General features: G+C 40.8%; 1 protein-coding gene across 5 annotated transcripts in view; it reads left to right on the top strand.

The window, feature by feature from the left end:
• The window catches only part of LOC111934012 (uncharacterized), a 411,068-nt gene that overhangs the window by 152,601 nt on the left and 234,329 nt on the right, over window positions 1-24,138 (top strand). For 2 of the 5 annotated variants that reach the window (XR_015276003.1, XR_015276013.1), the window contains exon 1: window positions 1,267-1,415. The exons of 1 other annotated variant lie outside the window; for it this stretch is intronic. The gene's annotated coding sequence lies outside the window, so the exon portion shown is untranslated. Of the gene's footprint in view, window positions 1-1,170; window positions 1,416-24,138 lie in introns of those variants that run through there. 2 more of the 5 variants (XR_015276014.1, XM_086849764.1) reach the window with 2 other exon arrangements.

The following is a 24,138-nucleotide window of genomic DNA, read 5'->3' as shown; positions in this document are numbered from 1 at the left end:
AGTGCCTGCTAAGGTGATGCATCATCTTACTTTTGATCAAGGAAGTAACTAGAAATAAAGCAGGCAGCAGCAGAAAGCTGGTTCAGGAAGCACTAGACTTCCATGTGTGTATGTATACAGATATATATATATATATATTTATGCACATATGTTGCCTCTCCCTTCCTGAGTCACCTGTTGATAGCACCTTTCTTCCACCACCAAGAGAGAAGATGTGTCAAGGACACATCAGAGTCAAGGCTGCAGGCCTGCTGTGCTGTATGTGATGCTTTCCAGTTGGCTCTGGGCGTTTCTTTTTACTCTGGAACATCTGAGGTAATTCTTGTCTCCATGAGGCTGGAAGATGTTTTGCAAAGGGGCACTGCAGAGGTTGTTTCACTCTGCCAGTAAGGGTGTCGTTTGGTTTTCAGGGATTTGTGAACAAAACCAAATTACAACTCTTTGCTTGAATTTGTAACCGGTCACATTTTCAAAGCTGGGGATTTTACAGCATTCAAAAATCTCCAGTACAAAAGACAAGTGGAAAGGTTTGTGTAGCTTGAAGTCAGAGCTATTCAAATGCAGAAAATCTGTGTGAAAACATGTACATTAGTTTACAGTTGTATAAACCAGTCCTTGATTTGAATGCTCCATAGACTGCAATTTCTCTATTTTTTAGCTCTGAGCTCTGTGGAATTGGGAGCTTCTAACAATGCAGGCAAGTTGGGTGCAGTTTCTTTGGAAATATTTAACATTGCTCTGTGTCTGATTCTGCTTGTGCTTCACTGAATAAAGAGGAGATTCATCAGCATCCAGAACTTATCATGGAAATTAGGAGGTAGACAGCTAAAGTGTGGGTTTACACACTAAAAAGACTGGATATTCTTGTTTACAGTCTGTATTCCAGGTTTTTGTGCTAGCTGAAGGGGTGAACACCAATTTCATCTATAGCTGCTGGACACTGCCCCATAGCAGAGCCGACCATTCCTGGAAAGGCTGGGAATATCCTCATCAGCAAATCATCAGTGGAATAATTCAGAGGGAAAACTGGTCAAAGTAGGATCAGAATGAGCAGCTACTACCTATATAAATAAATAAACTACTACCCCTTGCAGAAATGTGACAGACCTAAAAAAAAATTGCTTCCCTCTACAGCTCCCGCAAATTTCTCGGTGTGTGCATACCTGAGTCATTCACAGAGATCCTTATGTGAGCCCTTTGCTGCACTAAAATCTACTTTCTTGGAAAATGTAGAACAAATACTCAGGCTGTGATCTCATTCCTACCAGTGCCGGAGACGGGAGTCCCAGGGGCTTCACTGCAAATTAGATCCCCTGGAAAGAGACAGCCAGAACGGATCCGACCTCTCTGCCGTTCCTGGGAGCGAACTCCTATTCTTCCCTGCCCTCCCTGCCTTGCCTCTGACAACTTCTCCAGTAAGATTTTTCCTTCTGTGTGTGCTGTCTCTTCCCTTTCTTTCCCACCCCCACAGAAGAAGTTGTGGACAGGTATTGAATGGGCTGCCAGGCTGCTCCTGAGGCTGTTCCCATTCCCTGGGTCCTGTGGGTTATTTTCCAAAGAAGTGTGTTTTGGTTTAATTCTGTTTTTCTCAGCCTCTCTTCTCGTAACTCCATCCTGTTGCTCTTTTGATCAGTTATACATCAGCTGTAACATAACCCTGTGATTTCATTTTGGTGCCGCTTACTTCATCCGAAAAGGAACTCGCTCTTCAAAGAAAACTTTTATTTCATTGTCTGCCACATATGCAAGTACTCCCTAAGGATCAGGGTTATTTATTATTTTGCTCCCCCTCTTTGCTTTCCCCTGCTCCTCTCCAAAAGACTAACAGACACTAATCTCCTTTCATCAGGTTCCCTTCTTCCTAATTTTTTTTTTCTTTTTGCACAAAATGCTCGCCACTACCTTTAACACCTTATTGTGTCTGGAGTGATAATTACTTTCAGTTGCCGCAGCTGGTGCATGGGGAGGCGTGCGGGCCCTGTAAATTGGGAACGGGCAACCTGGGTGGGATTGCAGGAAAACAGAGTTCTGCAAAATCAGAGAACACAACTATAACAGGGATAGTTTCGCTTTTTCTAATTTTTTTTATTTTTTTTTTTCCACCTCACTCATCTTTGAGACGTGATTCTAGTGAGTCACCTCCACGACAATTTGTGGTTCCTTTGTTAGGGGAAAGGATCGGCTGGTGCACGTGACAGAAAATAAGAAAAATATGAGTTGGTACCTGACAGATTTAGTTAAATCTCACATTTGGAAACAACACACATGGACATATCTGGATAGGGGGACACATGGGTCTGTCAACAGTTTTTAAGATCCTCTGAGGCATTATTAATCCTTATTTTAATGTATACAGTATTTCTCTGAACTCACAGAGTCTTGATTCAATCTTTTACTTCTCTGTTGTTTTAGGATTGAGAAGGAGATTTGGGCTTATTGTGAAAGTGAACACGAAGGCTGGGTTACAACCTTTCGAAAATAAGATGATTTCCCATCCTATATTTCCCCTTCTTTAGTTATTATATAAGTAGTAGGCAGAAATTAGAAACAGTATTATTAGTGTATTTTTTTAATGTAGTTTGCCTGTTTCAGTCCCTCACAGCGTACTGAGATGTTTCATACTCCTACTAACCATAAGGAAATTGGCACACACTGTTTGCTACATAAAATTAGTTTTTTATGAGACCAGTTTATACATGTTTTCTTAGATTTCCTAAAGCAAGCGTTACTAAATTATTTAATATACAATCTGAGATGCTTTTAATAAGAGGTTTGCCATAATCAGCCGTGTTCTGGGTGTGCTGGTTTGAACCCCTGTTTTGTCTGCTCTCCTGTTCTGTGTTCATGTTTCCCATGCCTACCTAAGGTTAGGAATAAGGTCCAGGTTTGGGGTCTTTTTCAACTTTCAGACAGGTGAACAAAAAGCGTGACTAATCTGCCAGTCCCTCTTCAGTTCCCAAGCTTAGTTAGGTTGGACTTAGGGTTGGGGTCAGCTTGGTGTCACACGCTGGGGAATGTCCCCATTTCTGGGGGGGAAACCTGGTGTCCGTGTCTGCTTTCAGCTGGAGTGAGGCTGTGCAGTGGAAAAAACAAGGAGGCAGCAGCCAAGGTGAGTGTGGGACTTTGCAAATTCCTGGAGATAAACCAAGAGCAAAGTATCACGAGCTTTGAAGGAATTATTCTTTTTGATTTGCAGGCAGGGCTGCATTCCCAGGCCTCTCTGAGTCAGGGGCTGGGGCTGGGTTAAGATTATGGTTAGGATTAGGAAGAGTTAGGCTTTTAAATCTGACAAGCTGGGATATTTTGCTACTTCCAGAAAAGTACATTGAGGGAAAGTATCAGTATCTTCAAATTTCTTATTCATTATTTGTGGGCACTGTGGGTGTATTTTGACTAAGAATTGCTATCCCAATTGGGTCAAGTATGCAGGGGATGGTACAGTCAGAATAATGGGGTACCCACATTCCAGAGGATAAACAGAATCAGTGTCTTCAAATCATCCCATATTTATGGGCCATTTGCACCAGGAGCTGAAAAATTAGTTGTTTTGATATAATGGCATGCTAAACTCCTTAGGAGTATTGGGTGAGGCTGTAAGAAATGATGCTAACTCCAGAACTGAGCTGTGACTGCTCCAAGATCATGAGTGAAAGCAATTTCTTTTTCATGTGGTTTGAAAAATATAAATAGGTTTTCTTTTCAGTGTAGTCAGAAAATCTGTCTCTTCCAACACCAGCACCTCCATGAAGTGTAGGGTAACTGCTGGCTTTCCACCTGTATTTGAGGAAAAACCTCCTTTTTCTAGGTGATAACTTGCACAGAGTGCCATTTTTACTGATTTGGCCCCTTGTGAAGAGTTCTCTAGCTGATAAATTCTTACGGTGTTTCAAGATTTCATCACTACATTTACACAAATCCCAAGTTCAAGTGTCATTTTCAGGGTAGCGATGACACAGACCTTTTCTTTCTTTTGGGGATGAAAGCATCCACCTTTTTTCTCGTAGCAAGTTGTTCTATTATAATTCCCAAATAGGCATTGCAATTCTGAGTTGCAGTCAAAATCTTTGCTGGAGTCGAACAAGAATCCCAGGCACTTGACCAAAGCAGTATTTCAAGAATATATTGTATTTATTTGAAAGACGATAATGCAATGCGGTCATCGTTTGCTTCACTACAGGTATAAATCCTCTAAAACCATTGCAGATGTGGCAGGGATATTGCAACCCATTAACCTAACAGAATGTAACTGTTTTTCTCTAGCAAGGCTTGTCTGACTCGTTTTTTTTTTCCTTTTTTTTGCTGCGAGCGTGGCTGTATCTGTTGGCTCTGTGTGTACATTGTGGCGCTGAGTTCCGCTGTCTAGACCACCTCCCTGTGAATTAATACTGAAATGGAGTGGCTTAAATCCCCACACCTTCCCTCCTTGTCCCTCTGTGTGCACATTAAACTCAGCCAGCTGAGATCTTACTCAGAGTCTGGCACTTTTGTGCTGCCACCCGCTTGAATGGGTATTTTTCAAGTGTTTGTGTATAACTCAGTGTGGGTATGAATGGTAGGGTCTGTCACTGAAAAAAAAAAAATAAGAAAAAAATTAAAAATCACTATTTATTATGGCACTTTAGTGTGTATTTAAGATTCCTCCTTGTTGCTGGGTTTGTGTCCAAAATGGAATTACTAGTCTGCATCTTTGCTGATTGTGAATATGTCCACAAGGCTGAATTTCAGATGTACCCATTTATGAATCTGGCGTATATGCTGAATGCAGCATTTTGTGCAGGTCACGTGTTGTATACAAAACATCTGATAAAATGCTGCTCACAGTCTTACAGATCTTAGAAATCCTTTCCATATGTCTAATCTTAAATCCTTTCCATATGTCTCCATCTATACATGAGCACCAATTAGTCAATTAATCTGCCACCTTTATTTAATTAGATAATAAAGAAGAACTTTTTGAAGTTAAATCTTATTTCATTTTTCCAGGAATCAAAAATGACAACTAGTAGCAGCAACAAATTACTAGATAAATTTCCTAATCCACTCAGTGAATACATTAATATTACAGTATTTGCTGAGTTAAAACAAGTCCAACATTCAATATTCCCCTTCGCAAACAAAATACATTTGCATGAATCTAAATTATTATATATTTTTTTTTTTTTTTTTTGGTATAAAAATGGCTCTGTGTAGCAGTCCTGGAACAATTGCAAGACATTTTGACTCTTTGGTGTCCTTAGAAATTAACCCTGTGTTAATGAAAGTTCATAAGCAAGAATCCCCGTGCAATGGAAATCCTGCCATGCCCCCCTTAGGGCACCTCTCCAGCCGCTGAGCCGTGCTCTGCACGCAGGGCAGCCAGAGCAAGGGCCAAGGTGCTGCCTCAGTGTGTCCATCTCCATTGAACCTGTCTCATTAGCATGCCTCTGAGCTCCCCGAAGACATTCCATTTCATCTGAAAGCAAAATATAACAGGAACTGCATGTTGCTGGGTTTGCTGCTGGCAGCTGTTACCTTTCCGGGGGGGAAAAAAAAAAAAAAAATTAAAAAATTTCTCTGCCAGGTCGAGACCTAGAATAAATGAAAATAGCTACACTGAAGCCCACAGAGCAATATCACTTTGCACCTAGGGAGGGTTTGTCCCGTGTATTTCTTACTTCAATTGCAAATAAACTCAATGCAGAGGCATTAGTATTTTTAAAAGGTGAAAGGGATGTTATTGGCCTTTTTCTTATAGCCTTACAAGAAAATGACTTTTTTTTTTTTTTCTTTTTCTTCACAAGAAAATAGTTTTCTAATAATAACCCAGTATTAAGTGTCAGGTAGTTGCTTCATAATTTTCCGTGCTTTATTGCAGTCAGCTATTGGGAATGGGGTCAGATTTCCAACTCACTGCAGAAGAGCTGCTTTTATTGGGGTGAGCATTGTTGTTTTCTGACCATGAATTATCAGTTGCTTTGAAGACTGATCACTTCCTTTTGTGGGGATACTTGAGGAGTGCACAACTTTATTTTTTGGTACCTGAAGCCTTGTTAGCACAGAGCTTATTGAATATAACCCCCTTTGTTTGTAAGCGCAGAGAGGACAGAGTTTGAAAGCGACTTTTTTCTCTGGATTTTTTTCTCTGAATTCGGAGTGAACCAAACATAAAAAAATATTGGAGGCCCTTATGCTTTCACCCTGTGTCATAAAAGAAATTGCAACATGATCTATTTTATGTGTATTAAAAAAAAACAAACTAAAATTTTGCAAATTAACTCTCCTTGGACAGGTTTTTTTATATGAACCTGAATATGGAGAAAATCCCTCTAACTCTCAAACAACTAATATGGAAAAAAAGCTATTCCTCTGGCAAGTTTTTCAAAGTGAAAAGGAGAATGTAATTGATTCATATCCAAACCTTTAGATCATGCTTTGATGCAGTAGTGGAAGTAGTTTATCTGAATCCCTCTATTTAGACAGATGAAATCGTAACAGAATATGTATTTTTTAAGTGAGAGAAAAGAAGGAAGAGGAAAGGAAAAATGCAACCAATATTCCAAACTAGCAAATGTATTTTAGGTCTTATCACAGTGGATTTTCACACATGTACTGTATTAGAGTTACTAACTTGAGGGCTCCTTGTGATTGTAAAATAAAGCACCGAGGGTTTTTTAGGATGTGGGCCTTAGAGATTTCAAAGTTGAGCAAAAGAGATTAGGATTCTATTTTTTTTTTATCCTGCTCCTAGTTTTTCATATTTATGTATTAAGCTGCTTGTATTAAGCTCTTTGCTAAGTAGTATTTCTGATCTATGCTGCAATTTGTCATGACATTTCTCTAGGCAGCTATTATAAAGATGTCTGCTTCCTTTTTTTTTTTTTTTCTTAAACAAGAAAGTAGACTGCAAATAAGTCACTTGATTTTTAAACTACTGCCAATTAAGAAAATGGAGAGTCAGGGTCCAGAAAATTGATAGCTGAATTCTGATCTTGGATCTGGAAAATACTGAGCCATAAAATATTCATCCACAGACACACAGGGAAAAAAAAAAAATAAAAAAAAAAAGCTGATGTTATGTTCATCTGACCAACATATGTTGTTTGTGAGTGTCACTGGTTCCAGTTTTTAGAATATGAGGAAAAAGATAATTTGAGTGAAACAGGCAAGCAAGTGCACGATCTGATGATCACCTAAACAGGTTTTAATTTAGAAACTGTTGATACCGAAGCTGCTTTCCAAGTCTATTCAGTACAAGTCAGCGAAACTCACACTGACTTCGGCAGATCTCGTGGTTTTTTGCCAGTCTTTTCTAGCAGCTTGTCTGTTCTGCGTCCAGCCCGGGGAGAAACAGCACCTGCCTGCCTGGGTCCCTCTCCGGCTCTCCTGTCACCGGAGCGCTTTTCCAGAGAGCGATGCCTTTATCTCTGCTGCCCCCAGCACGGCGCAGGATGCTCCGCTCCGCAGGAGGCTGTGTGCCCCCGGGGAGCCAGCCTGCCCCACACCTGCCCCCGGGGAGCCAGCCTGCCCCACACCTGCCCCCCAACACCCAGCCTGCCCCCGGGGAGCCAGCCTGCCCCACACCTGCCCCCCAACACCCAGCCTGCCCCACACCTGCCCCCGGGGAGCCAGCCTGCCCCACACCTGCCCCCCAACACCCAGCCTGCCCCCGGGGAGCCAGCCTGCCCCACACCTGCCCCCCGACACCCAGCCTGCCCCACACCTGCCCCACACCTGCCCCCGGGGAGCCAGCCTGCCCCACACCTGCCCCCGACACCCAGCCTGCCCCACACCTGCCCTACACCTGCCCCACACCTGCCCCCCGAGGTGTTCCTGCCCCCCGACACCCAGCCTGCCCCACACCTGCCCCCTGACACCCACCTGCCCCCTGACACCCAGCCTGCCCCCCACCTGCCCCCCACCTGCCCCCCGAGGTGTTCCTGCCCCCCGACACCCAGCCTGCCCCACACCTGCCCCCCGACACCCAGCCTGCCCCCCACCTGCCCCCCACCTGCCCCCGAGGTGTTCCTGCCCCCCACCTGCCCCCCAGGTGTTCCTGCCCTGCTCCCGGAGCTCAGCTCCCCTCGCAGCACCCTCTGAAAAAAGAGATTTTTCCAATCCCTCTCCCGCCAGCCAGCGCTGCAAAGCCGCTGGGGTCCCCAAAAACAGCATCCCCCAGGGAGAGGGGATGGCAGAGGGGAGAGGAAGAGGAGGATTTCATTCACAGGTCGTTGTGAGTTGCAAAAAAAAAAAAAAAAATGGTGCAAATCGTCAGAAGGTGACAACCATTTCTGCGGTTTAATTAAAAGTCTAATTGTAGCTTTCAGGTTCTTGCAAAAGGGAAAAATGAAACAGTGAAATCCTGTCATAATAATGTTTGTTATGAGTTTGATCAAGTCTACTGAATTTCCAGAACTACAAATTTCAACAGCTTTTGGATCAGGACCCACCACCTTTATTTTCTCTACCTGAATTCTTTTATCTTTTCCTTTATTTTTATTTTACCTTTATTTTATTTTTTCATTTGAAATCTCTCCTTTTAATATGTTTCCTCTGTGGAACATGTGTATTTATATCTTCATGACTTCTATAATGACTCAGTTTTTAAGAGTAAGTCAGAAAGGTGGTAATTTCCATACACACATTTCATTTACAACTAAACTAAAAAGAGATTTATCAGTTCCTACCCTGATTTCAGCTGTAGGTTGGACATTTTCCTGTACAGCAATATGTTGCCTGTGAAGGCTGAACCCCCCCCCCCCTTTCAGTAACTTGAACTTGATGTGATGTCCTGAGAGTGAATTCTCAAAAAGGAAAAAAAATAAAAAGGGGGACAGGGAGGAGTATATGTTTTGTAAAATATATTTTTTCACCTTCAGTTGTAATAAATTTTTTTTTCAAAGCTTTAAACTGCTTTGTTTCACTAAGGAAAAGTCCAGTAGGTGAATTTATAATTAAGAGCTGCTGATTTACATTGCATTTATCAATATGTTGGACAAGCCCTGCTGGATCTGGGGTTCAGCCTTGGGAACGAAGCCGGTCAGGGCTGGAGGGATGCAAAACTCTGTAGTCTGTAACATGCTATTAACAAACTTTCCTTGTTTTATCTGCTGTCTCAGTAGCCAGTCCACAGTTTCCTTTCTTCACAAATGAATTGTACCACAGTCCTGCACTAAATACGAGGTGGGGGATCTTTACTCCCTGAAATATTAATGGAGCAGAATTTTTTTTTTTTTGTGTGAGACAGACTGGATTTTTCAGTGGGGTTTTTTTTTCCCCCCTCCATCTAACAAAGGTCCCTTCTTGTCAGTCAGCTTTGTAAAAGCAGAGGAAGCACCGAACACATTAGAAACCAAGATATGAGAGAACCCAACAAAAAACCTTCTTTAAAAAAAATACTTTTGAACTTCAGAGAGGACACAGCGCTTGCTTTGCTGTGAACACAGGGTTGGAGAGTTTTTTTCTTTTTAACAGACATGTGTAGCACATTTGTTTCAGTTTTATATCCGCTGTCATAATATGATGGTTTTATTCGGGTTTTAAACATGCTTCGGCTGGAAACCCTACATCTTTAAATTAGGCAACCCTGGTGCCTTTGCGATTTCCCTAGCTGCACTCTCTCACCTTACCCAGGTGCATGTTAAATCAGTATTAATGACAATATCATCCTTCTGCAGTCATCTCCTGCCTGCAATTTGGTTTTAATTACCCACCACGTTGTCTTTCCCCCTCACTGACAGCCATTAAATAGGGAATGACACCAGAGCTGTGCTGGTGTCGAATAGACACTTCACCAGGGTGGTTGGTTTAGGGTTTTTTTAGTTTTTTTTTTCCTCCCTCTTCTCTTTTCTTTCTTGCTTTTTTTTTTTTTTTTCTTTTTTTTTTTTTTAATAACTAAAAAAATCCTTCCATAAAGCAGGCTGCAGTGCCTCCTCGTGGTAGCCATCAGGAAAAAAATAAAGGATTGTTTTGCTCTGGCATGTTTTGATGGCTGAGCAATGCTTGCTTTGGCTCAGCTAGAGCTCTCAGGGAGAGGGGAAAACCACAGGGTCTTTAAGAGGGAGAGGAAAAACAGCACTATAAGGATTGGGATACATTGAAGTGGCTCCTCGTTGGAATCTAATAGTAACTTTGATGTAGAATTTAAGGCTTGCCTGACGGTCTGGAGGAGCTGCTCAGAGGCAGGAGCCCAGTCAGTCCTGGAATTCAGGGAATAAAGTGCTGCAGGCAAAGCTGCTGGCAGAGGTGACCCTGCTGCATCCCTGCCTGCATCCCTGCCTGCATCCCTGCCTGCATCCCTGCCTGCATCCCTGCTGCATCCCTGCTGCATCCCTGCCTGCATCCCTGCCTGCATCCCTGCTGCATCCCTGCTGCATCCCTGCCTGCATCCCTGCCTGCATCCCTGCTGCATCCCTGCCTGCATCCCTGCCTGCATCCCTGCCTGCATCCCTGCCTGCATCCCTGCCTGCATCCCTGCTGCATCCCTGCCTGCATCCCTGCCTGCATCCCTGCTGCATCCCTGCCTGCATCCCTGCCTGCATCCCTGCTGCATCCCTGCCTGCATCCCTGCCTGCCCCCTGTGCTCAGAGGTTTGACAACTCTTCAGTTTTCTATTGCTGAGTAGAATTGCACATAAACACGAGCAGTAGGAATTTTAAAACATGCCTAAAGAGCCTCAAAATTCCTTTCACTTTGGCCAGTGGTTTGAAATAGCCTTGCCCTGCACCCCCTGCCCCAACACTGACATTTACCCCCATGGGAGGATTTCCCTGTGTGAAGGAAGTTCTTGCTGGAGAGATTTAATTCTAGAGCCGTTGCACTAAGTTTTCTGGTATTAATCTTGATTTATAATGTGATAACTGATGGTAGAGCCTGGTCCAAGATTTTCTCTGTCAGCCTGACCCTGTCCTGGTCTCTGTGTGAGGTCAGTTTTTGGCAAGGTCAGTTGGAAGGACACTGAGAAATTTTGCATAAGGGAAAATACCTAAATATCTGTCTATTAGAAAACATGAAAAAAATTGAAATATTTTTGTGGAATAAACAGAACTTTTGCAATTAAAACATTTCTAATTTCGTTGTTTGGGGTTTTTTTTCCCATCAGAGTGTTAGATAAAAAAAAAGTTTGCTGGAAGGAAAATTAAACAAAAAAATAAATCTGGTTAAGATGGCTTGTGAAACAATCACTGCCCATTCACATTTGTTTGAGACACGACAATATTTGACCTTGTTAAATGTCAGTTGCATTGATTTGATTTGAGGGCTCTGAATTGTGAATCACTAAATACTTGCCATGTAAATTTGTTGGCCCTTTCAAGAAAATTTCTGGCTGAAACCTGAGGCTCATAACAGTGAGTCTACCAGGAGGGTTTATTCTCTGATAGAGCTTCTATATATTGGTTTACAGCTGTACCGAGTCCCCTTAGAATGATGATTTTTTTTTTTTTTCCCTTTCCTAATATGAAACTTGATGCTTGGAAAATCTGATAAGTGAGTTTCATTTCCCTGGAAATTTATTGCTTCTATTTCCAAGTGCAAGGAAATAAAACAAGTAAAAACAATAAGCAGTCTGTAAGGAGGGTATTAATGAGGGGTCACTCTTTTCTCATGTAGGCTCAAGCTCAGGAGAAAAAGAGAAAGGAGTTGCTTTGGGGGCAATCTAAATTGCTGGTGCAGTATATTTTGCTTTATTTATTTTGTAGGATCAGCTCTATTCTATTTCCCTCTTTAAAGCATGCTCTCCAATTCCGAGCGGGATATTTGTGGCAAGAAATACAAAGTCTTTTCTTCAGGTAGTGGAAGCTCCTTTGACTTCAGCTAAAGGACTGGCTGATTTTTAGTTGACAAAAGACTATTTATGCTGCTCTGAGCACCTCTGAAATCAGAAGAGCCCATTTGTACATGTAAAAAAAGATGTCATAGAATTCCAGCATCCCAGCCTTATTCCAGTGCAGAACTACATTATGCTCGTCTAATTCCCCATTCTTTCATTTGGAAATGATGGTGTTCTTCACTTCTTCCTAGTAATTGCTGTACAATGCTTAGGACCTGCCAAGTTCCACTGCAGGACTCATTATATTTAGTAACAGTGGGAAAAACTGCCATCTATAGAGCATTTTATATGGGAGAAGAGCTGGGCTTCACAACACTGCAGATGTGCATCCCCTGTAGATCCTGTCACCAAATCAGCTCCTGAGCGAGACAGACTGGTCCATTTTGGATGCAGGGAGGACAGTCTGGAGGAGAAACATGACAATAAGAAACTTTAATGGAGGGAAAATTTACTGCTAACAACATCACTTTGATTTTTAGATTTCTTTGGGGTTTTTTTTTTTTTTTACCAATTTTTACCAATTCATTGCACTTCCCCTCATTTGCTTTGGAAAGCTTGTTTGAGCTGTCTTAATTTTTTTTTGTATTGTGCAGCAGTGACTTAGTTGTGCGTTGTAAATGTGATGCCTTTTTATAGACTCTGTAGCAGGTTTATTTTTAAATGTATTTTCTCTAGGGAAGGGCACACAGTTTACTCAAAATTTACCATATGCTTTGCATCTCCAGTAAAACAGTTGTAGAAAATACCATATTTTTAAATCTGGTGAGTTGTGAAGAATCAGAGAGAGGCCGGATGAAGAACACTAGTTAGAAGGATAGATACTCAGGAACTGCTTCCCTTCCAAGAGTGAACTGCCATGAAGTAGCTCAAGAGGGACTATTGAAAACATCATTGTGCTTTTCAGGTTATAGGCCCTGAACCTGCAAACACTTGTGCATGTAAATAACTTTATATAGGTAAAGTAAATGCTTTGAACTCAAAAGGGCTACTTGCATATAGGAAGTTTTTTATGTATGTAAGTGCCTGCAAGATTAAAACTGTAGTTGGTGTTTGATTAACATTTAATCCTCCATGGCTCTGCTGCCCTATGGACAATCCAGAGGGAGTTTCAGAGGAGGCAGCTCAGGAGCTGAATGTGCAGATGAGCTTTAGCTCCTTTAGTTAGGCTGGGTTTAGATTTTCAGTTTCAAGATGATATAAATATTGGTGGTTCTTTTGTTGTTGATTTTGGGTTTTGTTTTGGGGTTTCTTTTAGGGTTTTTTTGGGTTTTTGTTTGGTTTGTTTTTGTTTTCTTTTTTAAGTTTAGAAATAAAAGTTAAAGCTCCTTCCTCCTAAACTGGAAGTCTGAATTTGTGATAGATGTTGCTGTTTTGGCTTCTTTTCCTTTAGGTAAAAAAGTCTTGAATATAATTCACAGCATTTTATACTTCTTAGTCTACCTTTTCCATCTTCAATATCTAAGGAAAAGTGAGAGAAGTGTAGAAAGTGCCTTTTAGAAAGTAATATTGCCTTTAAAAAAAATATTCTTATCTTTGTTCTTTTCATTCATCTTTTACCCAAATCAGCATCAATTTTCAGAGGCCTTTGATGAATTTAACATCATTGTCTTTTCTAAAAGGCCACAGAACACAATCCACACCCCACAGAAGCTACTAAGAGTTTTTCATTAGGTCTGTTGGAAGCTGATTTAAATCCCATACAAGTTAGAGTACTCCTAACTACAGGAAATAGAGGATTTCTTCCTATTTCTTCATACTTGCTTGTAATTGTAGGACCACACAATCTACAATTACTGTAAGACTTTTCTGCAAATTTTTAGTCAGCCCTTGAGCAGAGTTTGTGACAGTGCTGGCAAACAATGGACTTAAAGAATGTTTTGAGGAAGTGTCTGTGTTTATATGGGAAGTAGTAAATGGGCACGGGTAAGACACGATGAAGAATGAAGATGTGGAAATGCATCCTGCAGGAGTGGTGAGGCACACAGAGAATGGATGCAATGAGCTGTCACACCCAGGGATCAGTCACTGTCCTTTTTGTCTGGAGAAGTCAGGGTTTACAGTGGATTTTGGGGAAAAGCTGCTTTTTTGTGACTGGGGAAAGGCTGCCCAGAGCTTCATAGTTCATCCAGGGGAAAAGGATATTCCTGCTGATTTTCTTGGTTTGTTTTATTCTAAACCACTTTGCCTCTCCTCTCTTTATACACACACCTATCTATTGACATCCTTAAAGCAATCTTTGTTATTTAGTACATCTTAGACACTGCTGCTTTGTGCATAAAATACAAAGAGTGTTGTGTCAGCCTGCTGGTCTGAGAGCCTTATCCTGGGCTATGGCTCTGCCTTTCTCAGCTCTGTATGCGCACAATTGGAGGACAGACAAGTAACCAGGGGTGAAATCCACCTCTGTGCTGGGTAAACATTTAAACTTTATGATCCTTGTCCTAGCCCTGTACATAAGGGTGAATTTCATCCTCCATAAATGCAAAGTCTTCCTGTGTTATTACAGTTGCCTCTCCCCATTTCCCATTATCTTTGAACCCCCTCTCCATCATTAAGCTTTCTTTTAAGATCCAGGAAAATGTCATTCTCTTCTCCTCTTTCTCTGACTGGCCTCTGGTTATATTAGAAAATAAAATTAATCTCAAGGGGAAAATAGCACTTAAAATTATTACTACTGTTTAGCTTACTAAAGTGATTTGCTCTCCGTGACCTGTCTCAGGCTGATCCTTGTACAAATCAAATCAGCACACAAAACAGCACTGGGAAACGGTTTCCAGACTCAGAATTTCACAGCTCCTGAACCTTTCGAATGTCACAAGCAAATCAAAAATGAACATATTGGTTTATTTGTCTCTTTAGATCCCAGACAGTGTGGTTTTTTTTAAAGACACGTACTCTCCCGTGCTCCATATGAAGGATACGGATAAACCAGCTGTAATGCTTCTGGGTGAGCCCATATCTAAATGTTTTGCTGGAACTTGGAAGTTTGCATCCACTTCCAAGTCTGTCCCTGTGCTGTGGGGGATTAATGTCACTCTGACCTCCAACAGTTTCTCATTAATCTGTCTAAAATATGAACTCTTACCAAGCGCCTGCTCTTCATTTTCATTTGATGGGTTTATCAGTGGGCTGGAGGAGACAGCTTGTGGATAGACCAGACTTCCATGATAATTCCCTGAGGCTCAGCTAGTTCCCTGCCAGGGGCACTGGGATGGCAGAGCCGTGGAGAGCCGTGTGTCCTCTCAGCACGGCCAGAGGCGCCAGCTCAGCGTGGCTGCAGCCGCGGCTCGTTCTTTAGTTCTGCCTCTCAGCTGCAAACGAGTGGAGGTGTTGGAGCTCTCTGCATACGTGGCTGTACTTTTTCACTCTCAGAAGTAGCTCAAGCCATTCTAGCCTAGGTGTCTCTCTGGCATGTTCTGCTGCACAGTGCAGGTGTGTCCTCCAAGCCCCAACCCCACAAGGAGCAGGAGGCCAACCCTGTGGCACACAGATATCACTCACATCGTCTGGCTCTGACCCCATCTCCTTCCTGACCTTGCTGGGGTGCAGGGTGCCACAAGGATGATTCGTCACCCCCTTTTCCCTTGAAGTCCTTCCTATCCAATCCAATGTTATATACCAATATCTGTGAAATTTTGAGGAATGACATTACCAAATCCATGACAACAATTTGTTCGTCTTGTGGTGACCTCTTGTGGAGTCATTTAGAAATCAGGCTTGATCCATCATGTACGGTACATTCCAGGGAGAGGAAGGCAGGAGTCACAATCCAAAATGTTCTCAGGCTTGGAGGGACAGTCAGCTCATGCTGAAGGACACACAGACTCCCGTGGGCTCTCTGCATCTGGGTTTGATGGCAGGGTCACTTGCTTGTCTCTTTGTACTCGCTTTCTATCTTTGTGCATAAAACGTCCTTGACTCTCAAGCACAGGCTTAGCTTTCAAGAATTGGCATTAAAACCCAAAGTATGTTATAGCAATAGAGCTGCACCTTATGAGAAAGATCCTAGCTTTTGTGTCACCCCATTTTTTAAATTGTCGTTCTGCACATATGGTAGACATCAGAATGATTGCGGAGCCTGCAAGGTGCAACTAGGTGTGAATTATTTAAAACAGGACTGCCACCAAGTTCATATCCAGCTCCATATTTGGAAAATCTAGAAGTGATTGTTCTTCGCCCCCTGCCCATGTCTAATGCATAAAATCAAAACCTTTCATGCCATTCGCATTATTTTTTGTGCCGATCCTGCTCAAAGCCAACCTTTATTTTTCATTAATTCTTGCAAGGCTTGAAGCTGTTCCCAATGAAACCAATTGCCAAACTGATTGTGGAAGCCAGATCAAATCTGTAGTGTAATTTCCCCCCTGCTTTTTTATTGTCCTTGCTCCAAGTCATTCCTGTCTCATGCAAACTACAATAACTACGGCAAGCGTTTACTTGTGGGAAAAATTATCTCAACTTCCTCTCTGTGCATATAATATCTAACAATGTACTGTACTGAATAGCATATTGAGAAATGTCATTGATTATTCAGAGTTTAACATGATGAGCCATTCCATTCTTCTCTTCATCGAGAACAATTTATTCTTACGTTCTGATAAAATTACAATACTCTAAATAATAAAATAAATAAGCCCAATGACCTGCTATGAGAAAGATCCCCTTTGCAATGATAGTTTTAAAAACACCCACATGGGTCAAGGTTTTTTCCTTTTATCCCAGCACGTTTGTTTTGTTTTTCATTTTTTGGCTTTATTATTTGGTCACTAAGCAAAAGGTTTGCTGGGTGGTTTTTTTTTAAGCTTGAGGGAGAATATGAATGTCATAAATATTTCATTTTCCTAGCACATCTTGCATTGTTCCTCACTTTCAGACCTTGCCAGCAGTCAACACAGTAGTAAATTTCAGCACCTGTGGACCTTTTTCAGTAATTTATGATTTCCATTAGATTTCCATTAGAGATGGACTAAAACAGTTTAGAAAAGTGCTAGCACCTTCAGCCATACGGATCCTGCCTGTCTCTGAGGAGGAGGGCTGGATTTTGTTGTCTGTGCCCATGCCTGCTGCCAAAGGTTTGGGGCTTCAGCTGGAGCTATTGGGTCTCAATGCCAGCCAAAAAGCTTCCTTGGAGAGGAGGTGCCTGAGAAAAGAAGGGCAGGTTAAAAATAGAAAACCTTCTCAGTAAAAATGGTGCTGTTTCTCCCTTTCTACCCCTGCAAGCTTGAGCGCAAATTTAGCCCACAGTGACTGGCTTTGCTGGGTCACTACAAGTGTCTGTAATTCAATAGCCACACATTTTTGTTGGCAGCACTCCATCCTGAGCTTCATGGGGTGCTTTTCCCCTCATTCCAGCTCTCCTCCTCACACACCTGTGGTCTGGTACAGGGCTTTGCTGGTAGTCTTTTTTTCACTAGGAAATATATTGGAGGGAGGCCTTAAGGTAAGAAACTTTGAGGTTAGTCTGATTAAGAAATTGTCTTGATATTCCCTCCAGCTCTAATGTGGGCTTACAGGCAGCCTGTGTTTGTTCCAGGACTAGTTGTGAACCTGGAAAATCTCCCACATGCCTGCCACAAAGTGAGATACGGTGGCAAATAAATCACAGTGAATAATTTAGTCATGAATTGTCCATTGGCATTGTATCATAGCTTGAATACATTTCCCATAATAGCTCACAATAGTCCCATTGACATCCACTTGACTTTTATGAAGTTTTGCAGATTTCACTCTCATATGAATGGCTCTGACTGGCGCAGGATTGTAGCAGCTGATTCAAGGATTGAATATTAGACTGGATATTAGACGAAATATTGCACCCATGGCATTTTCCGGAAGCTGTCCTCTAGGTAGGGCTGGAATTTTGGTTGTTCTGTCAGTTCGGCATTTATTAATGATTTTAACCAGCTGCACTACATGGAGCCACCATCCCTTGTGTAAAACTTTCCCTTTGTTGCCATCCTCAGACCACCTTTCAGCTCTGTCATTTCAGCAGTCGGGCACTCCGGGGGGCACGGCTCGTGCTGGGATAACGTCACACTCCGAGTGCGCTTCACAATGGATTGCAGCAAGCTGAGGAGTGACATTATCTCAGCAGGACACCTGCCCTTCACCTTCCATGGAGGGACCCACCTCGGAAAGGTCAACACTTGCAGTTTAAAATAATATTTTAACCATTGCTATTCAGAATTCAAAGGGAGAAGGGAGTGAATGTCAGATAGCCATGAAATTCACGAAGCCCATTACTCCCAACAAATGACAACTGGCCCCAGACATACACTTTGAATATTCTTTTACTTAGGTTTTACACATGTTTTAAAAAAAACAAAAAAACCCAGATTATTCAGGATATTTTAACATGAACTCCAAGTGCCAGCAGAGCAGAAATTTGCATTGTAAAAAAGTTACGTGTTTAAAAAATGCATTGGTGAATTAATACACTGAGGACTTCGGCTACTTTCATCTCTTTGCTTTCTCTCTGCTGCATCCTCATGTACAGCTTATTTTGGAATAGCAATAAATCTACTTAGATAGTGAAAAGGGGTCCTGGCTGGAGCTGAGCACCCTGCTTGAACCAGGGGATTTGCATCATCAGTGTAGCGTGTCTTCCCTCCAGTGGAGCATCCACTTCATACTTTTTGGGGTAGAGGTTTTTAAAAAATTATCATATTCTCAATATTTGCCTTCTAACCAGAGATGTAAAACCGAGAAAGCACTTTTGTGAAGTTAGAAATGGCCAAATACCTCACACAACTCCCCTTCTGTTCATTTTTCTCTTTGTATGAAGAACCTGGTTCCGGGAGCTCAGTTCGTAAAACAAATGTTTGTAGAAAATGGAACACATCCCCCACATATGTTTGATGCTATTACATTTGCACCTTTTTAAAAAATCATTTATGCCACTAAAGCACAGCAGCAGAGACAGCTAAGGTGAAGAAAAAAAATCTGATTTATCACTGTTTCCTTTGATTTTACTGCTGATGCAACTCCAAAGAAATTAGTGGAGTCCCACCAGCACGAGTCAGCCAGCACTGAGCCATGCTGAGACATTTTGCTTTGAGAATCTGGCTGAGTTCTTCTGGGAAATGTTTCTCAATATCAGCTCAGCATGATGAGGGCATCAGGTGGCTCTGGATGGAGCCTATCTTCAGGGGCTAGACACACCTTTGGTTTGCTGAATGATGCCTCCTGTAACGTTTGATGGAGCAGCAAATGGAAGGCAGTAATTCTGGCGGGTGGCTTTAAGGAGTGGCTGGGGGAGCAGATGAGCTTCACGTTTACAGATCCCATTGCGACCTCTCTGCTCTGTCCTTCTGCCCATCACGGCACCTCCTGGAGATTTTGAGATACTGAAGGATGACACAAGGGTTTTTGTTTCAGTATTATCGTAACATTTCTAGATTTGGCTAAAGAGCTGAATCTGATTTTGCTAGATTTGTGGCTCAAGTTTTTAAGCCAACTTGGCTGTGTTTTTATAAGTGTCTTCTCTTAAAAATCCCGAAGGAATCAAAACCACAGAGTTCATGGAAGTCTTCCATTAGTCATCACGATAAAAGGTTATTAATCATAAATGCCTTTATGTTCAAAACTAATTTTTTACTGATTTTCTTCTAAAAGTATATACTGTGTTTGGGCCTGCTGAATAGAAATGAAATTGGAGTAACAACTTAAGAAAGGCACTTTAACAATAGTTGTCAAAAGAGCATTGTCTTAGAAATGGATTAAAAGAAACAGCCCTGTTTTCTTCTAAAGAAGAATTATTTTCACTGAGCTTTTTTTATTGATAAATTTCCAGAGACTTTGAGTTGTGGATTATTTTCTAGCAATCAATGTTCATACTTCATGTATTGTCTTTCCTACCATGTTTTGAAACATTATAGAACATGTCAGCAGAAATCCATAAAAATTCACTTGATAGTTGAAAGCATAGAATTAGTCAAAGAGGATTTTATTTTGGGGACAAAAGGCCCTTGGTGAAGAGGATATGTGTATTTTTATGTGTGTGTAAAGCCATGCTCTCAGCATACTCCAGTGTGCCAGTGCAGCCTTGGACTGATATCCAAACACCCAATTTGGCCTGGAAAGGAGGTGGGCCACATTGCATCACTGCAGAGTCTTACTTCAGGCAAGTTTTCTTCCTCTGTTTTCCATGAAGCTGTTTAATTCATAGAGCTTTGATGTTTAAACTGATCCTGACCTTCTGTGAGCACTTCAAAAAGGGAAAATTAGCTGCTTGGAAAAATAGAACGACTTAAATCGAGCAATTTGGGACACACATGTTAAGGCCCCACTGAACTTGTGTTGACTTCTTCGACTCTTTCTGGTATTATTTCCTGATTGACTTATAACTAGAGAAAGGTGTTAATTTTCAAAACTTCAGGAATCTCTCTTTATTGATCTGTCTTTGAAACATTGTCCCTGGTACAAGAAGAATCCATCAAGACACAGGGAGCTGCTCTAAACACAGGGCATAAAAGACTTTGATTAACTTTATTTTGGCTTTTACTTACCTCTAATGAGTAAAATGATTAATTGAATAACACTCCCTGGCTTCACTATAGTTGATGGTCCATAACAACTCCCCTGGTTCTCATAGTTTATAATTTAGCTGTCAAAATATTCTCTAGGTTAGATCTTGGGAAGAAAGGTCTTGACTTTGCTTTTTTTTTCTTTCTTTCTTTTTCTTTTTTTTTTTAACAAAGCAAATCTATCTCAACTATTTATAAGTTATTGAAGTCAGTTGAAAACATCCCACTTTAAAATATATGCCTGGTCAGTGTTAGGTAGTTATTATTTTGGGAGGATAAAAATTTAATACATCATTTCAAAGTATTTTAAATGTGCAACTGATCTTTGCTGTGATTTATTATAGGCTGGGATATACATACGTTGTCAGAGATTTTCAGATGGGGGAATGTCTCTACTGTGTATTAATGGTACTTTCTGAAATAGCTGAATTGATAAAATTTTTTTGGCTACCTGCTTAATATTTTGGAACTTTTAAAAAGTATTGTTTAAAAGTCTTGCCTTTTTGAATTACTTTTGCTCAAGGTCTTGCTCATTAAGATGTATTTGGGCCCTGTTGAGAAGACAAGCTTCCTTCAAGGCAGGCTTCAGTTTTAATGCAGCAGGGCTCAGCTTTGCATCCTAGGATGAGTTTATCCTCATGTCCCAAAGTTCTGAGTTTTCCAGGAGTGAGCACATCTTTCCCATGTGTCCTAGCTGTTTTTCCCACCAGTTCTGAGGGCGTTTTGGTGATTAAATTGAGACATCTGTTCCTAGGCACTCTTGTTTCCAAGTGGGTCTTTCCTATTCAGAGCCCATTGCTGCCCTTTGCTTGATTGCAGTTGCTGATGGGCAGATCCAGGTGTTGGAGCAGTGGCTGTGGCTCACGGTTCCTTCAAAAAGAGAGACTTTCTCTCACCTTTAAAAGCTTCCTGGAGGTTCAGGGTGACACCTGAACAGCTCAGGAAAAGGTCCAGCCTCAGCTGCTTGCCCTCAGCAGATGGTTGTGTGGGGTTGGATGTGTTTCGCTGCTCACAAAATCAGACCCGTGCAAAAGATGCAAATCTCTCTCCTCTCCTCTTTCAGCAACCTTTGATGCTCATTATTGCTGTTAAAATTAAATTTTAAAACTAATTTTGCCCACATTGTTATTGTTTGACTTGATGTGTTTTGGTTTTTTTGTAGTTAAAAATATTTTATTAATTATGCTGCAAGTATTTCCTCCCATTACTATACCTCTCTTCCATTATGTTTGGGATTTTTTTTTTTAGTTAATACTAAGTTCTCTTTATCTTTTGCACCAGCTTTCAAGGAAAAAAAAAGTCCCATAATTTTCTACATTTTTAACTTTGCATCTAATACCTCAGTTCTATTTTGACATATTAAGTGTGTGTGTATGTCCAAAATTTCTTACTTCATTCTTATTTCTGATGGAATTCTGCCATAAATTCTGTGCGTCAAAGGGAATTTGCAGTTAAATTTGAAGTCTCTGCTGCTTTTATTAAGCCAAATCCCTGAAGGTGCTAACTCCTTTCAAAATCTGTAATTTTACTGATAACAGAAGGTGCTTATTTTAGTGTAGGATGCTGTATCTTCCTGTCTTTTTATTCACTCAGTTTACTAAGGCAGTAGTCAAAGGATATCCCAACAGTAAAATTAAGTGGAGGAAAAGATCCTTTATAAATGCAGAAAAACTCCCAAATTTCCTACCCAAAACCCTTTTATAAAATCCTACATTGTAGTATTTTATAATAAAATAAATAAATTTCTACACACCTGGACAAATTCTTATCCAGCTAAAATTAACATCTATGGCACTAGGGTTTGCTAAAGTAGTGAAAAGTTTTGCACAGCTATCACACACTGCAGAAATCCTTTTCAACACTGTCATAAAACATAACATAAAACTGTCTGTACTTCTCTATTTTAAACCTGTCCTTTTTGTGCAACAGCACTTCTTAAAAAAAAAGAAAAGATAATCTGGTTCTAGTCTCTGTAAAGCTATTTTATGAGAAGATAATATAAAATTATTTTATGAGAAGATAACCTAAAAGTCTGTCCAGAGATTGTCAGTAGAATCAGATCACTGATAGCAAGACCCCAGAGTGAGACAAAAAGCCATTTTTTGACTCATGTTGGCAAATACACGGTACAAACCTGGACATGTGAAGATTTTATAACAAAACTAAAAGAAAAAGTGTTGTCTTGAATTGCAAGGAACATCACTTAAAACATCATCTATTTATCAGTGGTTTTAGATGCAGACAAGAAAAATTTCCTTTCTGAGCATGGCTTTCAAAGAACCCTCAGGTTTGAAGTGAGCTGATGAGATCAGGCTCTAATGTGAATTCTGACACATGTTCCTTAGGCTTATTCACAGGGATGATCCATTTCCCTCCTCAACAGCAGCATTTCCAAAGCATTTCTGATTCCTCTCAAGAACTGGTCTTTTTATCTCTTCCAAATTATGTCCAGTAAAGGAATTCTGGGATCTAAAGTGATGCAAACTGGGGCGCATGGATTTTCAAAAATTAATTTTTTTTAATGAATATGAATTCTTGAATATTTCTTAAGATGTAACATTTTCAGCTCTCAATTTACAACATTTAAATAATCAAGAGCTGCCAAGTGGGCTTTCTCATCTGATGATTTTAAGCTTCACACAGAGTTGGTGTGATCAGTGCTGCTGTTGAGATAAAACATGAACAGTCTATGAGTAACATCTCGTGCCAAAGTGAACTTTACGGTTAATAAATTCGGCAGTTCAGAGGTTATTTAGTCAGTAATTAAATGTAAGAGTCAATATTTAAGTCCAAGAAGAAATCTTGAGAATCTTGATCTTGTTAAAATCCTATCTCAATTACATGATCAAAGCCAGCAGAAGTATTTTTCTTTGCAAGTATCACTTTCAAAGTCACTGACTCTTCTTCCACAGGGAGTTTGATTGTTGACTTCAGCTAAAGTAAGTTTAGATCAACACTGAGCTATTTTGAAAAATCCTCCCTGATACTTTCTCTGACTAGAGGCATCTGAACCTTCTGAGGTTAACCCATCCTTGTTTTGGAGTCATCGTCATGTTTTGGAATCCCTCTTCTCCCTGTTCTCAATCGAAGTTGTTTCAAATGGGAGAGAAAAAAAAATTCAAAGCAATTTAATCTTCCTTTCTTCCTTTTAACAACTAGAGTAAGCAGCAGATTTATTGAAGTTGTAATCAGATTTGTGCAGCAATATTTGTTGCCCCTCTAAGTGTCATCAATGGTATAATTTTTGTTCTTTCATTTCCAGTTTGGTTATGATAGAGGTGGCATAGGAGAGAGGCTTCCTTGAGCTTTTGATTTAGTTGGATGGGTTTTTTTCACAACCACAATTATGTTGTAGCCATGATGGTGCCTGGTGCTCTGAGAAAACTGAAGAAAACTCTCTTGTTAAGAGGAACCTTGTGGCTAAAGAAAAATCATCTTTCTGCCTGATCATAGTGAGTGATTTGAAAAACTGATTGGATTAAATTCGCAAGTGTTGGCTCAGACACTTTTTTCTTATTCTGAATGGAATTTTCTTGTTATATATACGAGGTTTAGATGGACTTCCAGCAGTCTAAGTAGTGGACTTAGAAATGTAGAAACTTCAGTAAGTTTAGGAAAAATATGTGGGCTAGTAATGCCTGTACTCACTGAGGTACTTGGTTGACATTCATTTATTTGGAAGCAAATCTTGGTATTAGAAACACTGAGGAGAGTAAAATTGGGGCTGGATGTATGGCTGGGATAAACCAGTCTACTGCTTTTAATTCCAAATATTTGAAATTGTCAGTGCTGAGCATATTGTGAAAT

This window comes from Cyanistes caeruleus, chromosome 13 (assembly GCF_971803275.1).
Source record: "Cyanistes caeruleus chromosome 13, bCyaCae1.hap1.1, whole genome shotgun sequence".
In the NCBI taxonomy this organism is placed as follows: Eukaryota; Metazoa; Chordata; class Aves; order Passeriformes; family Paridae; genus Cyanistes; species Cyanistes caeruleus.
Note: the sequence above shows the minus strand (reverse complement) of the source record. Positions and strands in the feature narration are given on the sequence as shown.